This window comes from Coloeus monedula, assembly GCF_965178545.1.
Source record: "Coloeus monedula genome assembly, chromosome: 6".
Classification (NCBI taxonomy): Eukaryota; Metazoa; Chordata; class Aves; order Passeriformes; family Corvidae; genus Coloeus; species Coloeus monedula.
In genome coordinates, this window is record NC_138786.1 from 52,482,796 (window position 1) to 52,500,771 (window position 17,976).

The 17,976-nt window shown below is 41.3% G+C and overlaps 1 protein-coding gene across 2 annotated transcripts in view; it reads right to left on the reverse strand.

Moving 5' to 3' along the window:
- Positions 1-17,665, reverse strand: part of SETD3 (SET domain containing 3, actin N3(tau)-histidine methyltransferase) — a 62,199-nt gene extending 44,534 nt beyond the window's left edge. Inside the window, exon 1 of one of the 2 annotated variants that reach the window (XM_082282744.1) lies at positions 17,555-17,665. The gene's annotated coding sequence lies outside the window, so the exon portion shown is untranslated. Of the gene's footprint in view, positions 1-16,304; positions 16,324-17,554 lie in introns of those variants that run through there. The other variant, XM_082282743.1, reaches the window with a different exon arrangement.
- Positions 17,666-17,976: the final 311 nt, after the last annotated feature.

Consider the following 17,976-nt stretch of genomic DNA (forward strand, 5'->3'; position numbering starts at 1 on the left):
CTCTCCAATACTGCTATCAAAGAGCAGTTGTGTGGGGTCAGACTTTGAACTGGTTTCCACATCACACACAAAAATAATATTTTAATGAGCTGTAAAATATGCCTCCTCTTTACTTACATCTTTAAGAAGTGAGCATGTTCACAGCTTTAGAAGGTAACCATGAGAAGTCTGCACAAAACCCCAGAAGTACTAAAGAACTGCCAACAAGTGAAAGCATTTTTGTTGTTTTATTAGAAAAAAACCCATGATTGCTTTAGCATTTTATTTAAGAAACCAAGTACTTATGGTATTAGAGAATTTGACTTCATCACAGGACCACATTTCCTTATGGAAGCAATGCCAAGCTAGCATGATAAAATATAGATCTTGCCAAATAATAGGTCAGAAAAAAAAATCCATTTAATCATTAACAAACCCCCCCAGCTTTTCACATTCACATGACAACCAAGAAGTTCACTGCAGTGCTACACAGAGCTGCAGTCAGCTTTGATAGGAAAAAAAATTGTAAAATCTATCCTTAAGCACTGTAGAGACACCTACCTCTCCTTCTCTCTGACTGGGTGAAAATACAAGTTTGCAGCCTTTGTTACAAAACTGTGAAAATGATCATTGCGCTAAGCAAACACTATGTTAATTTTTAACTGTGCTGGTTTTAAAAAAATTATCCTACATGATGCAGACTATACGGAGTCTGATTTCTTCTGGATGAGTATCTCGCTTTCTTTGCCAATAGCCTCAAAACCCCTGCAGTGCTCTGTCACCCTCCTCATCTCTTTCAGGACTTCACATTGCTTTCTGTTCTCTCCCGACACGACCACACGAGCCAGGCAGCATCTTCTTTTGCAGATTTCAATATAAGTGTGCATGTTGGGCAAAACCACCAGCACACGTGGTCACTAACTAACCAACAGGTCAAGAAGGTGAACTATTCCCAACACAGCTTTTCCTCTAGTGAGCAGGTCAGGTTCTGTTAGAGTACTCCCACTCCATCAAAGCTGATTAAAACACCCAATAAGGTGATGGGTGAAGCAGGATGAACTGAGCTGCAGTGAGAACTGACAAGCCTTATTTGCTTCAGCTATTACTTTTTACTTTACAGAGTACTAAACCAGCTACCCAAAAATTTGCCAGGCCTTCATAATACCAACCAAGTTAGGAATTCCCACAGCAAGAGTTACCTCTTCAAGTTTAACTTTGCTTCAAGGACTCAGTACATTTCAGTGCAATATCTTAACATTGTATCTTCTTTAATTCAGATCCTTGTAGATGCTAATTATATTATGTTCTCATTATTACATAATAGCTACCACTCCATGCATCTACTTGGCACATATGGGCACAGATGGCAGAGGGGTGCAGATCTAGAATCTGTATTAGAAGGACACATACGGGTAAACAAGGGCAGACAAGGAGAACACAAGGGAATTCTCAAGCCATGCAAAGAGCAAGGAGAGGTGAGTATAGTAGGTGGCCGTGGGATATGTTCCTTGGCTGCATCAAAAGGGGGGACAGATGAGTGGGATGCACACAAATGAGGCTTGCAGTTTCTTTTTCTAGTTTGATTGCCTAGCCTAAGTCCTTTTCCCCTCTGCTTCAGAGAGGGAAGTGTATCATCTCTTATATCAACATATGTTAAGAAGCCAGGGTCTTAAAGGACAAGCTTAATGCTTCTAGGAAACTGACAGGAGTTCTCCAATCTGTATGTAGGAGAACACAATTTTACACTTGCTATGACCAGTTTTATGCAGAATGTGATCTTTTGCTTCCACTGATCAAGTTCCGCTTTTTCTCCTAAACTTGAATCTTATGACTGTGGCTAAAAAGATAAATACATTTTATAGCAAATAGATGAAATCAAGAAGTGTAAGAACAGTGTGGGTGGAGGAAGAGATCTGTGATCTTTAAGAAAAATTCAGCTTATACATTTACAATGAATGCTATGTTTTCTTGTGTAAACCACCTACATCATGTCACTTGGAAACCACATTAACATTCTCATCACTCCTAAGGTATTAATCTAAATGTACCCACTAAATAAATGACTAATTAGTTACTGATTCAATCCCTTTCCCCCCAGCTCTCTCACCTTTGATGTACTCCACCCCTCCTCTTCTTGCTATTCATTCTCTTCTCTTCTCCTATGACTGCCTTTTCCTTTTTCTTCCACTTCTTCTACAAACTTGCCCCAAAAGCTGTTCTAAACACAAATGTCATTGCAGTTCACTGTCTTTGTGTATTTTCTTTCTCCAGCATGTCTCTGTTCTTCTGTTTAAGTTGCAAGCTCTTTTGGAAGTTGGACCTTCTGTGATTATATAGAGTAATAATAACAAGGCAGCCTATTTTTTTAAACAGGATCTGAAGTATTTCTGTAACATTGATGACAATGTTGACAAAAATGACCTAAAGAAAGCACTAATAAGACTAATAATAGAAAAGCCCATATTTTTTCCACTTATGATTGCATTCCACTTAAAATACAATATGAATTTATGTTTCCCTTAGCCATAACCCACACAATTTCCCTGAAGAGCTAGCTTTGATACACATGCTCCTTGTGGCAAGACGCTGTACTCAGAAAGAGTCCAATGCACAGCACAACTAACACGGAGTGCCCTAGGATCTTCTGCTCTCCCCAAACAACTTGCACCCCTCAAATGCAGTCCCTTCTTGCTAGTTAATCTGTATACTCTCTTCTATATAAAATATAGGCCACCATGTTTAGGCTTTTCACTTGAACATCAAGTCAAGAAAGCCATCTCCAGGTAGCAACCCACAGCTGCAGATACGCATGTTTTGCAGGAAGAGGGAGATCCTAGAACACACATATATTGGTTACACACTGCAGGTTTTTTCCAGTTCCATCTTATGAGGTTCTGCTTACCATTGCCCTCTCCTTTTCTAGTGTCTGCTTCCTGGATTCAAGACCCCCCAAAGTCACAGGTCTTCCTCCACAATCATCTTGATTAAAAAACACTCACTCCATTCCCTTGTATCTTCCCATCTATAAAGAACTGCACTGAACAGCATCCACCATCTCCTGGATTAATAGTAAGAAGTTGCTCTGCTCTGTTTCTTTGTAAAGCCTACAGTTTTCATCCTTACCATAGGCTTTATTTCTCTTCTCTCCTCAGCCTGTCATGTACCAGAGGAAAAGTAACAGTGACAGCAACCAAGAGAATGCTATTTAGAGACCTACAGGAAAAGCAGGACAGAGGGATTTTCTCCAATATGTTCATGCTGCTTCTTGCGGCCCAAGCTGCAGGGTAGTACGCTTCCCTTCTTCAGGAGGCCTGTGAAATCACCCAGGGCAGCTTCACCTACTTCAAACACAAACTCAGTTTTATTTTCTTTTCAAAGCCCTGATTTAACCACATGATCTATTTGCAATAGGACTCTGAACATTTCCTCTCTCAAGTAAAGCAAATTAAATAGGTTGTCACCATCACTTCTTAACAAGAACAGTCTTCCTGAGAAAAAGTCTTTGAAAGCCTCATGTCTTTTGATTCAGTTAATTCATTCCCACACCTTTTCTCATCTTTCACAATCACTTAGCCAATGGATTTTATTCCCTTCAGGAGGTAGGTACCATTTACCTCTGTCTCCCCTCTCTGCGATACTTGCTTCTAACATGCATCTATTTTCTTCAAGGAATCTACCACACCAGAGGTTGTAAGCTTTGCTGTTCTTTTAAGCAGACACAGTACCATATGAAAAGTACAATCATCTAAATAAATATAACTGATTAGGAATAAACTTTTCCCCAACGGGGAAAAAAAATAAAGACTAATACAGAAAATGTCTTCACTAATGAAAAGAACTTAGTGGCAAAAAAATCCTTAGAAATGTATGTCTATATTCTTAATGCCTCCAAATGAATGCTTTCTCTTCCTACAGGATGGGTTTGAGTACAATTACAGTATATGCATGGCATTGCTTTAAAAACAGTTAACATCAACTAAGTGAATTTAAAATATATTGTCAGACAACATTTTTGCTTTTTTACTTATTCAGAAAAATCCAGTTCTTGCAACACATCTGTTTTTCAGCTAGACCATCTTTTTACTTAATTCTACATCTGGGCTGTTTACTAAGGCACAAGACAGTCACATGATTGACAAGTGCTTCAACAAGTCCAGATGTAAAATACATTTTGATTGCCTGTGAGAACACTACTTACATGTTTCATCCTGGAATAGCTGTTTGCTGTGACAGTGTAATCCCAGAAGAAACACCCTCAACATATAGAAGAAACTTTGAAAAAGTTTAGTCTACAAAACAAATAAGATTAGTTGTTGCCAAGATCTTATGCTCACATAAGGAAACTTCCCAAATGGTAAAACCATAAATACAGAAATGTTAATATGGCCCAAAATATTTATTAGCCAGTATGTCATAGCTACACCAGACTTACAGTTAAAAAGCTACTTTGATTTTACCTGTAATCCTGTGCACATACATACTACACAATGCTTAAGTAAAAGTGTTCATATGCTAAGACAAGAACTAGTAATTATGCGTTACCTTTGCTGTATTTAAGCAGCTTTGTAAAGATCTAAATATTCCACAAATTTCAAAAATAGGTCCTGTGATGGCTTAACACAACCTGTTCTACTTGCCATTGCAATGTGCCAACAAGGCTCAAAATCACTTCAGCATATCATTTCAGACCACAACTCCTTGCCCATGCTGGCACATTTACCAAGTGTCTTCATGGAAATATCAACATCAGTGATGACTAACAAGATCAAAAACTAGGACCTTCCATCACCTGTATTTTGCTTAGTCAGACTAAGTAACAGAAGTAAAAAAAATTAGTCACCGCTGATGACTATGAAGGCATGAGTTAAAATTAAACAACACTACATTAACAGAGGTGCAACAGAACACTGCAACACTCAATACATTGCTCCAGAGTGAACAGCTAAGAGCAGAAGTTCTGCCATGTTCAAGACAGCTAACATGCTTTGAGATTTTGGCAAGGCCTTGCATGCAATTAGGACTTCAGGATTATGCTATCCAAGCATATATTTCCATGGGAGTTGTTTTTTAACCCAAAATGTACATTTCGCATGGCTGTGTCTTGGTCAGCAAGAATCATAGTAATTTTAACCACCAAAAAAGAGGCAGCACCTCTTTAAATGGGGGAAAGATAATAAAAATTTAACCCATTCCTCCATTTGTGTTACTAAAAAAAAAAAGTGCATGTGTACCACCCTTTTTTTTTTTTCAAATTCTCTAGAATGCACAGAAAAGATGGATGCATATTGATATATATCACTATATATTTACTGTGAGCTGCTTCACATAACAGCTAGAGCAGAAGGAACAAAGCCTGGCTGAATAGCAAAAAAAAATTCTTGGGTATCATTATGTAGACTTTTTAAAGTTCTTTTTTAATTGCATTATAGTCAATAGTGTAAGTAACACATAACTAGGCAATAACATATATTCCAATTAACTGAATTGTCTCAAAGGAAGAGATTTAAAGATGAGGATATTTAATGCCAAGGACTACTGTTTAATTGCAACAATAATTCCACCTAAGTGGAATGCTCAAGCAACCTAGTAGCAATTGGGCCCACAATTATTGCTATGCACTGAAAAATTCTCCTCTGAGTTCAGCTTAGTTTTTGCCTTAACACCTTTGCCTACCCTCTGCTTTCCACACATACAGCAACTCCAATATGATTTACTATTGCCTCCTACACTGCTGCCTTCCAATTAGATAATTATGTAGGACCATCATACTGACAAACCACATCTCCAGTCTCAGCATAGGCAGCATGTCCTATAAAGGGACAGCCACAGTCCTTGGGCCCTTCCAGTGTAACTAATTCACATGCTGAAGTTACTCCTCCAAGCAGCCAGGTGATGCAGATGTAACCATACATCAGATACATCACACACCTTTCACTGAAAGAGCTTACTACCCACAGAGTCCTTGCAATATGTACACAAAATTACAAAAAACGTCTTGCAAATCACGCTAATGAAAAGGAGGGAGGAAAGATGATATCCAGTGCAGAAAACAAGTTTCTACAAGCTTTAAGACTTGTTCTAGGCTATGTGGCAACATGCACAATTCTTGCCCTCAAAAAGTTTCATTATACATTCATGTCTTGTACCAACCTAAATTGGCTGAGTGTTTCAATACCACTGCTGGAAACAAAAAACCACTTAAGTGTCTATATTTGGACACTGAATTGACACTACCCAGTGTGCACAATTAAATTGTGCTTGAAATTATAAATATCTGAATGCAGCTACAGTTTCATGTTGCTTCCTGGAATACCCTGTCCTTAAAGAAGGGAATCTAAGCAGTTTTTAAGTAATTGCTGCATTTTTTTCTAGCTAAGAGTATGAAGCACAGCTGTTCCATTAAGCTTCTGCAGCAGACGAATTCCTTAAAGATGTAGTCAGAGGTGGTACTGGTGGCACTTCACCCTGACCAGGAGAGCTTACGATCACTATCAGACCACAACAAACAAAACATGGTCCAGAAGTATTTATTGAATGCCCAGGGCTTCCAGACTGCAGCCAAGAACCACAGAACAAACTAGTGTGAACAAGGGAAAGACAAGTTTGGAGAATTCCAGGGGGTATTTGTGTACCTTTCCTTAACCTTTCCAAGATGTGGGAATAGTTAATGGGCTTGCTGTTAAATTATACAGTGCACCTTGTACACTTCTGAAGGACACCTGACAGCACATATTGAAATAGAATCATAGTTGTATGGAGGCAAAAAGTTTGGAGTGGCACTGCACCTCCATGAGAACGTGCTGTTCTTTACCCACACAGAGGGTACACCTGCCTGCCTTCCTGCTCTGGGTGCAGAGTGACATCAACTCATTGTAAACATATATATAAAAGTCTATCGCTGGCCATTCATGGAAATAATGAATGAGCATTACTGTCATTCATTCCATATATATCCATGTGAAATTTCAGGAGAGTTGAGTGCCTTGTTAAATAGCAAGGTTGTACAATGGTTGCCAATGTATAAATCGTAGCAGTGCACAGATTTATAGCAATGCAATTGATAAGAAATACTCTGGGGATGCTCTTTAATAGCTTAAAAGAAACATTTTACCAGTACATTTATTACAGAACTGCTTCTTTTGCTGGCAAACCCTTACAGAAGGGATCACAGCCCTCAAGCCCAGTTACGATTACACTTCAATTCCCTGCAATTTTAGTGTCCTCAGAAACCACCCGGGGCAGACCAAGCACTCCACATTTCTAAATCCCAAAAGAGTACTATTTTGACAGTTGGGCGAGGAACCTCTGGCAACATTTAAGAGCTATGAACATTGAAAAAAAAATTTCTGCAGTGAATGCCTGATAAGTGATGTAATTGAGGGCTTAACAAATGTCAGAAAGTCTTCCAAACCCACTTGCCTTAAGCCCACTCCCTAGCTAGTGGTTAAAATGGTGATTATTTTAGAAGATGTCTAGAAGTTTCAGGTGAAAAACTGGCAGTTTTCCGAAGTTTTTATTCTAGACCTTGAAAATAAAGTAGCATATTCTTTCAAGCCCCTTTATATCTGGCATTCATAGTTGGCAACTTGAGACCTTACAGTCTCCTCCATGTTTACTCAAACACTGCAGTGGTTTGAAATAAAGAAGCTTTTAATATACACATTTACTGGGCTCTAAGGAACAAGAAAGACACAGCAGTATTAAGTGTAACTTGGCTTCATCCCAGAGCTTTCAGATGTTTGATAAAGTAATAAACAAAATGTATGCAGACCATAAAGTACTGAAACTGTCATCAGCTTCTCAGAATTTTAATCATCACAATTGAGAAGAATGATGGGAGAACTGTTAGGCAGCACTTTTTTTTTGGTATGCTTGCAGGTGACAACACAGACCGAAGAAGAAATATTTTAAACGTTTATTTTAGCACACACATTACAGAGTAAGCACATTGCCCACTCCAGTTCCAAAACACCTAGGAAGGCCAAATAACTTTCTGAACAAAGCTCTCCTCCCTGTATTAAGGCAGAAAGATTGACCAGCATGTTTTCACAAGGTAACTGTCTCTAGTATACTAATAAACTGTTAACATGCCTGCTGAGAATCTGTTTTCCTGCCCTAATTTGGCGCACACCCCTAGTCATGTCACCAACCTATCCCTCTGACCCCCAGTCATGCACTGAATCACAGAGTAGAGCTGACCAGACCCTAGAAGCAGTATTTCAAAATGTTCAGATAAAGAGCTGCAAAGATTTCTATAGTCTCCCTATGAAACTCTAGGAAGCCTGAGCTTGTCTTGCCTCGGATCCCTCCAAACTGAGATTTCAGTGTTCTTATTTCTAAGTACCTTCATTCCTAGTTTCCTGGGCTTATCTCATTCGTGCACAGACAGCAAAAATAATCCACTTGCACAGATTCCAGCAGCTTGGACTTTCAACAGTCCCAGGCCTCTGGAGACCCAACACCTTCCATCTCATCCAAGACCTGCATGGTTTCCTGTACTGCAGCAAGGATCCAGTTCAAGCAGCAGCCTCAGGTGCTGCTGCCACAGTGAGAGCCCCATGTCCCTCACCAGCAACACGGCCAGGTCTCCTTCAGCCATAAAGGACCACGAACTGAACTTTGCATTAACCAACAAGTCACACCTCCAACACTTGCAAGATGAAGCTTATATACATCAGCCCAAAAAGAAAATTTGTTCCCACTGAATATAATGTCAAACGAGGGAAAAAGCAGCAGCATGACTCCAGACAAGACTGGCTGTTAGTGTTACTATGATTCCCAGTTCTTGTAGCTAAGTTTCCTGCTACCACAAATAGAACCATTATCTACTAGTCTGACAAATGTGTAGATAGATAGAGATGACTTCCACTCAGACCAAGTAATTCTTCCTGAGAGAACTGAATACAAACACCGTGGCTATTGTAGCTGCTCCTGGTATCTTGCTGCAGGTCATACTGCTAAATCTCTATCCACCAGAGAAAAATGCATTCTGGGAGCAGCAGTACTCTCCAAAACTAGACCGCTCGTGTCCTAGGCCTTAGGCCAACATGTCATACACTGTCAGGACAGAATTCTGAAAAAAATGTGCTCAAACCAGCTTTTTGTTATTAACCTGATCTGCTGTTTAAGAGTTTTCTGGAAAAGATAAAACTTTATCTTTAGAGACAGTAAAATATTCCTCAAAAACAGTAAAATATTCCTCAAAGTTGCACAGAATTTCGCTGTCTTGGAGTGCTACAGTAAAACCACAGTACAACAAATAAAACCAGCATCATTACACTAACTTCCCACTATCAAACTAGGCATAAACCATGCCTTTAAGACTACGATCACTGTTTACTAGAGTTTGCAAAGTTTTTGGCTGTTCATCTCATTATCTGAAACTCTACACTATACCTTCAAAACACTTAAAGACCAACTCTCAGACATCACAGAACAGAGCAAGCAATTTTTGTATTAGTCTATTCATTTTTTTTTTCCTAAGTGCCCAAACTCAAAGTGCAACAGGCCAGTTTTTTATATTCAGGCATGGACTCAAAGACTTGGTAATTCAGAGAAGCAGGTTGTAGAAGCCAGGTATCCTACAGTGACAGAAGAAAATCATAATTATCTGTCATTGTCTTGAAAACAGGAATTCTATTTTCTAATAGGGCATTGACAAATGCAAAAATTGTTATTTCATGAGCCCTTACAGAGCTTACTGTTCCCAAGCATCAGCTGGGAACAAAAAACTGCTTGAATGCTGACTTTTGGAAATAAGGGCAGAGAATAGATACAATCTGAATCTGACAACCACAGAAAACCCAACAGTCATTTTCTGCAACTCTAAGTTTTACAGTTCTATCAGCATACTCACTGCATCAGCACACAGAGCTTCTCAAATTGGTCTGACAACATCCATTCTACTTGCTCCTGACTGACAGAATCAGGTGCAGCATACTCCAGAGGGACTGGATGCTTCTCTATTTTAAGGAGAGTTAATATATTAATATGCTATTGATGCAACTCTGGTTAGCAAAGGGGAAAATGAAACGCTAAGTGGTCATCCAAAGTAACCAGCCATTTCTTTCTTCACCAGCCAACCCTTACTACCTTCTACAAGTCTAAAAATACTATCCCAGCACACAAAGTTCCTGAAGCAAAGAAATTCATCCACACACAGCTCAGCTTCCTGTTAAGATCCACTTCATTTGAAAAAGGCAGTTTCCAAAGAAAAGATTGTCCAGTTGCAAGATACATCTAAATATATCTATCTATCTATATACATATATATGTATCTCCATGACAGTATCCAAACATCAAGACATTCCAGGAATATCCAGACACAGGCAGTTACCCTCCAAAGTGAGAAACAGTAGTTATAGAATTATAGAATGGCTGCTGGTTTACAGAGGTTAGAGATGGAGTACGACAACAAGACTGTTGAAATGTGTCCATCACCAGTTTCCCTAAACCAGCAGCTCTAACCACGCCACCTGGAAGCTCACAGACCACCCAGACACCACAGCCTGTACAAGGCAGTGGAGACAGACCCAGAAGGTTCTGAGTCTATTTTGAAAAGTCAGTTTTGTTTATGTAAAAAACTAAGCCCTGGACAAATGGGTCACAGGCTTTTAGATACAGGCCAGTAGCTATTTCTGAGTAACATATTCAACAAGAAAGAAACTATGCAGATGCATTAAAGAAATGCTTTTGTATCAAGGGTTCAATTGACAAAACTGAATAAATAAACCTGTAAATAGGTGCAGGGAACCAGCTAAGACTGGAAGATCTGAACATTTTATCACTGGTTTTGAAGAACTGAGAAAACTGATACATATCAAAAGAATGGAAGCGCATATTGGTGACAATTTATCATATCCCAGTAAAAGTCTGGAAAAACCAATGTTAAAACCAGAATAAGGTGTAGTGACTATCAAAGTAGTAAAATAAAACCATTTTGACAAACCCTGAAATGCTGTCTGTACAGGTATCAAAAATGTAACAAAATCACCTATATGCCTAACACCTTCTACTTTTGGATGATAAGTTTTGAAAATGATAAATCGTATTCTGTTGTATTTAGGGGGGGGGAAAGTAACATCAAATGCTAAAACAAATCTCATATAACTGTCTGGAACTAGAGATTTGATACACAAGGGTAACTCGGTGTTTGTTAATGCAGGCATCTGGTCTCAGGCATGGTTTCACAAAATACACTCTAGTGGCTTACTACTTTCACTTCTTCTAAGACTACACAATTGAAAACTGAAGGATGGAAATAAAACCATTCCGCTACTACTCCATCATTTTTAAGATCTTAAGAGGTAAGACTTCCAATGATAACTTCTTCCAAGCTCAGGAATGCTCCATCCCTTTTTGCAGAATGTTAAGTGAAGGTGGCAGGTCTGCATCAGCAGACAAGATGCTCTTGAACAAAGGTGGCCAGAAGTCTGCATGAATGGAAAAGACACTCCTGACAAAACTCAAACAAACAGAAGAGGTGGAAGCGTGGCCAGGTTACTCAGGAGAAATCAAAGCACTGTTTGAGCATGCAAGGGTGGGGACAGGAAAGCTAAAGCCCACTTGAGTAGAATCCGACAAGGGACAAAGTAAAAGAAGGACAGTAAGAATGGCTTCTACGGGTGCATTGGGAGCTAAAGGAAGAGAAGACAAGGCAAGGTGTGAGCCTGATGCTGAATGGAGACAGGGAACCGGGTGACAAAGGACACAGAAAAGAAGACTGGTACTGCATGTCTTCTTCAATGACAAGACTTGACTTCAGGAATCCCAGGCCCTGAGATCTGATGTAAGGAAGACTTACCTTTAGTGAAATAGGATCAGGAATACAAACATTTAAACAAACTTTAAAAAAAAAATCTCACACTGAAAGGGACCATTGGAGACTGACTTGTTCAACCCCCCCTGCTCAGGCAGTGTCACCTAGAGCCAGCCGCCCAGAACAATGTCCAGACAGCTTTTAAATATTTCAAAGAATGGAGACCCAGTCTCCAAACAGCGCTCAGTCACTTTCACAGTAAAAAAGTATTTCCTGATGCTCAGAGAGAACATCTGCTGCTGCAGTTTGTGCCTGTTACTTCTTGTCACTGGGTACCCCCGAAAAAAACCTGGCTCTGCCTTCTTTGCACCCTCCCCTTCAGGTATTTGTACACACTGAGAAGATCCTGTTGAGCCTTCTCTTCTCTAGGCCAAACTGTCTCAGCTCTCCCCGCCTTTCTTCATATGAGGAAAGTCCCTTAATCAGCTTAGCGGCTCTCCACTGGCCTCTCTTCAGTAACTCCACCTCTCACACTGGGCAGCTTGGAACTGGACACTATACTCCAGATGTGGCCTCACCAGCGCTGAGTGGAGGGAAGCCGTGGAAGCAAGTAACCTTGATGGGAGAGCAGGGGATGCTGTTCATCTCTACATCAGTAAGGCTTTTAACAACATCTAACATCACATACTCAGACAAGCTAATGAACTACCAACTAAATTAGTGGACAGTGAGGTGGACTGAAAACTAGCAGCACTGCTGGATTCAAGAGGATGTGGTGCACAAAGTTCAAATGGAGGCTGGTCACACCAGCATACCCCAAGGATTAGCACTGGGACTAACACTGATTATCATCCTCACTGATGACTTGAGCAGTGGGACAAAGTAGACATACAGTTCCACAAATTATATAATTGAAGACAGTAAGGCATTGTTCATTTGAATTACCTAGAGGCAAACCTGCAAAAAAGAGGTCTTTCAGAAGTACTTGTCAGAAATACTTCAATAAAAAAGTTTTTAAATGCAAAATCTCCTTCTCTCAGTTCTTGAAGTTATTATGTGGCTACATCTACAAACAGTCATCAAATGAAGATAACCAAGCACCTCTAAGAGAGGCCACAAAGACAACCCCCACAGGACCTGTCAAGGGCAGGAAACAGCCTGCACCTCATGCTTGGTTGGCACCAACCCCTTCCCACAAAGTGACTCATATTCCCTTAACTTAGCATGAGAATAGGCATACTAGGCAAGACCCAGCATACGCGAAGTTCTGGACCAGTAACATAGGTTCCATGGAAGTAGAAATCCACACATCACATTCTCTTCCTACTCTGCTGAAACACTACTTGAAAACTTTAGGCACTAGTGCTATAAAGCATTAAAGACAAAGCAATATTAACTGAGAAACACAGGCAGCATTTGCAACGTAAGAGACAGTTTTATTGAGAGAATTTCATCACTATTTATCATATTCTAAAATATATACAAACATATAAAAAGCACAACCTGCAAACTGATCTGCATGCAAAAGGCTACAATCAGACAGCTAACATAAGAGCCCCAGAGATGGACTCCCCTCCTTTCAGTGCAGGTTATCACACTCTTAACAGAAACAATCAAAAAGCAACTAAATAGAACTGACAGAGTTTACAGTCCATCTTTAATTACAAAAACAATTTTGGCCTACATTAAAACAGTAGTTGAAAACAGCATGTTCAAACACTGCTGTAGGCACTTCCAGGACAGGGCAGCCAACTCCTTCAGAGATACTGGGAATATACCCAAGAACAAAATAAGCCAGGAAGTGGATACTAATCTGTCATTCCCCAATTTATAACAGACTCTAACACTGGGCTCAGAAAATCCTTCTGAAGAGTAAAAAGATCTCTCAAGTTACAAGTTATATTGTATTTTAATTCCTAATAGGATATTAGCAGCTACATTCTCAGAAACATGTCTTTCCCTGCATTTCTGCTTTATGTATTACCTACATCTGGCCAACTTCAGAGCCTGCAAACACCAGGACTGGAGACAAAACTGATCTCAAGCAGAGTCATTCACATCTGTGCATGATTCAGCCCAGGCTAGACATACAGGCGGAATCCTCCCTGCAGTGACAGGTCTGCTGCTCTGGCCTGGCCACAGAACCCAGAACTGAAATGAAAGAATACAGCTCTAATTCTTCCTTATGTCAAAGAAAGAAGGATTAGCTGACTACCTGAACAATATGGGAAGTAGTAAAGGAAGGACATGGATAGATGGAGCAATTGGAATAGTAATTTGTTAGAAGAGATGCAAGCAAGAGGCAATGTAGGGCAGAGCAGCTAAAAACAGAAAAAGGGAGCAAAGAAGGTTAAAGCAGAGGAAGGGCAAGACCAAAAATGCAATGTTAAAACACGCTTGGGCATGAACTCGCCTCTGAATTTGTACAAACACAAGCCTCTACAAAGTCTAGCTCCAAATACACAAGACTAAGGCCAGACAACGCTAATGGGGCATTTTTATGGAGCAATGAAGAACTCCTGCTGTACTTTTCACTTTGAGAGGCCCTTTCTCATGTTTTACGTAATAGTCTAGGTTAAAAACATTATTAGACATCTAAACCCAAACCTAGGAAGCTGAAGTGTCTCTATAAAATTATCTGACAAAGGATGGTCAGAATAAAATAATCCGCTTTACTAAAAAAGCTGTACCACCACAGGTTTGCCAACATGAGCACAAGCCTAAAGCATCTGGAAAAGAGAAAGACTGAACCACTGCTGTATGCACTGCAAACATCTACCCTGCAAAGAAAAAACTTTGCTGATCCCATTTTAGTGTAAGGTTAAGGAAAGAATGACAGTATATAAATACTACTGTGATACTGAGAAGAAGCCAATCTACAAAATAATATCAAAAGAAGCTACTAAAATTAGCTAAATATTTGTTTGATACACCTACAATAAACAACAACTATAACAAGTTTAGCTAATTGTTAGGAATCAAATTCCAAAAGACATTTATTCTTAGACTTAGAATCAAAGAAGACTGTCTTGCCAGTATTCTGATTTCAGATGCTTCACATAGTACTAATCTACTAAAAAAAGTAAGTACTGTCATTTTGACATTATCTCCCCCCACACCCAGTTGAACCTAGCTAGATATTAGGCACAAGACTGCCTCATGAATTAAATATAAACTTCTGGTAAGAAATTATTAATTAATTTGAAGGTAGCACAAAATGCTGAAGGGCAAAAAAAAAAAAAAAAGGTCAATATCCAAGAGAACAGCTCAAAAAACCCCTATGTGTTTCTTAATTCACTTTTATCAGCTTGCTAATTCAGAACTATTACATTATTTACTATGGGTTTGTCCTTATACCCCTTCACCTCCCATTAAAGCTTTCTTAAGCAGATGGAGTGCTTCTTACTATCAACACCTTACTGATCTTTCTAGGGAAGATAATTTACTAACTATCCACAGGAAACAAGCTCTTAACTCCCTTGCCTCTCTCTTGAATCAGATCCTCAGACAGCTATTTGATCAGAAAAGAAAAAATACTTACACTTTGAAGAAAATAAGCTGATAAACTCTACCAATTTGCCAACCCACTTTTGTAAATTTATTTCTTTGCTTGAATTTTGCTCCTCCTGAAGACTCCCACAAACTCTTTTTTCCTAATTCCTTTAGAGCAGAATTAATTAAAAACCCTTAGGTACTCTCTTTACCTGCATGTTCCTAAATAATGTTCTTAACTTAGAAAATATTAACCTCACTTTATAAAATACAGCTCCTAATTGAGAAAAAAAGCAAGCCACCCTGCCTTCAGCCATCAGCATGGGCAGATTTAACAGAGCCACCAGGCTTCCAAAAGCTTAAGCCACAGGCATCATGAGGTCTCATGTACCAAGCACTATGACAGCCTAGTAGAAAAGATACAGATCCCTCAAGACTTCCAATACCCTTAAAGCCTCTATTTTATTTTCAAAGAGAAACCACTGAAATACTCACTTGCTGAGAACAACCCAATTTATCAGATTAACTATAGAATCAGCACCACTATGATGAAGTATTACATAGATACAGTAGACATGTCTAGATAGATTTATTAAAATGAGAACATCATCAAGATGTACACTTTTCCATGCAGAGAGCCATAACATGGTTTATTTTTAATTTCTGTACCATACTGAAACCAGAATTCTATTTCAAGGCACATCTGATTTCAGCAACAGATCAGGCCATCTCTGGAAACAGTGATATGCAGATTACAATTTTGGGGTTTGTGGCATTTCTTCTCCCAACACCCTAAATCTATTTCTCGGCACACAATGCCAAGAGTGTGTTTTCAACCATACTGCAATATATACTTCAATCCCTGCTAAACATAACTTGAAAACTTTATTAAGGCACAAGTCAGAATACTTGAGTCTCTATCATATTAAGTTACTTAATTGAGCAAAAATATCAGGAAGCCACCCCCACCTTTGAGCCCATCATGCCTTTCCCTCCAACAACTTGTACACTGGCTTACTATTTTGTACCAGGAACCTGATAGTGGACATACAGAATGCCACAGTTGTTTACTCACCTACAAAATACTTGTTTCACATGACAGTTATGAGCTTCCAACAACTGAAAGCAGAAAACACCTGAGAGACATTAAACTAACGTTGTAGCAATTTTCAGAGAACAAAGCTGTCACTTGAATAGACAGGTGCTTACATTACATACTCTTAGAAGGAACAAAGACAATCTACTTTCAGCCTGATCTCAGGAGCAAGCTTAGGTTCCAAGGACAAGTCCATCCAGAAGAGCAGATGCCAAGCTTAGGGCAAGAATATCTTTGAGCCGTGAGGGACAACTTCCAAAAGGAAGAACCGAGCTTGTCCTGATAGATAAATGTAGGGTAAGAAACTGTATGCCAAATTCAAAATTTAGGAATTTGCTAAGAACTAAAGGCAAAGCACAGCCTCAGCTTAAGCAACTCTAATCAAGTGTTGCTGGGTAAGGAAGAAGAGGAAAGGATCATGGGACAGGCAGCTGCTGTAGCAATAGGGGAAGGCTGAAACACCGAGGCTGTTACAGGAGTAACACCCCTGTCGATAACCAGTTTACGATTTATTCTAATTTTAACCCCTCCCCCTTTCTTTCTCCAAAGGCTTCACCCCTTTACTCAAGCAGGCTGCAGACGGGGTAAGAAAGGAAAGAAACCAGAGCACTCTTCCCGACAGCCAGAGGAGGACTCTGAGGAGCCACACACCCGCAAAGACGCCCCTGAGCCAGACCCCGAGAGCTGGAGGCATGGGAGGCTCTCCGGGAAGCTGAAGTAGCAGTAGGGCGTATTCAAACCGTGTCACATATTTAAAAAAAAAAAAAAATTACATCATGGGGAAAATAGTTTTAAGCCATCTTCTTTACTATCGTTTCTATCAACCTCTCGAGGAGGAATGAGGCAAGAGAGAACGCCAATGCCGCCGCCTGGCTCACTTGAAACCCGCGCAGGCCGGGCTGGAACGAACCCGGCCCGCCCACGGCGGACCCGGGGGACGCGCCGGCCCCTCCGGCCGGGCAGCGGGAAAGGCCAGGGCGAGCCGGAACGCAGGCTGAAGCTCCCGGGGGAAGGAGGCCCGGACCGGCCACGCAGAAGAAGGCCAGGCCCGCGGAGCGCACCCCGGGGTGGCGGGAGGGGGTGTCCGGAAAGAGCGGCGCCTCCCGCGGGGCAGAAGGCAGCGGAGCGCGGCAAGGCGACGCCGCCCGGAGGGTTGAGGGGAAGGGCCCGTGCCGCGCCGGGGCGAGGGGCTGAGGCAGGGGAGGGGGCCCGGGCAGGCCCCGCCTTACCTCCCGCCAGCGGCCGCTCCTGCCTCGCCCGAGGGAGCGGCGCACCCGAGCCCGTGCCGGACGCCACTGCCCGCGGTGGGGAGGCGGCGGCTCCGCCCGGCCCCGCCCTCTCTGCGCCCCCCGCCGCCATTGGCCGAGCTGCCGCCCGCCGGAAGGCCCCGCCCCTCCCGCGCGAGTGGCGGCCAATCCCCAATGACCACCCGCTCGCCTTCGCGGCCGGCCTCGGAGCAGGGCACGGCAGCGCTCCCGTTGGCTGTCATTCAGCCCCTGCTGGCCCCTTCAGGCTTCTATTGGCGTCTGAGGCTTGCAATCTTCTCTCTCGGCGTTTCGATTGGTCCGCTCCCAAGGCACGGCTGCGCGTCGCCCGCCTGCCTGGGCTCGGCAGCCACTGACGGAGCGGGGACTGGGCTGGGGGCGGGGGA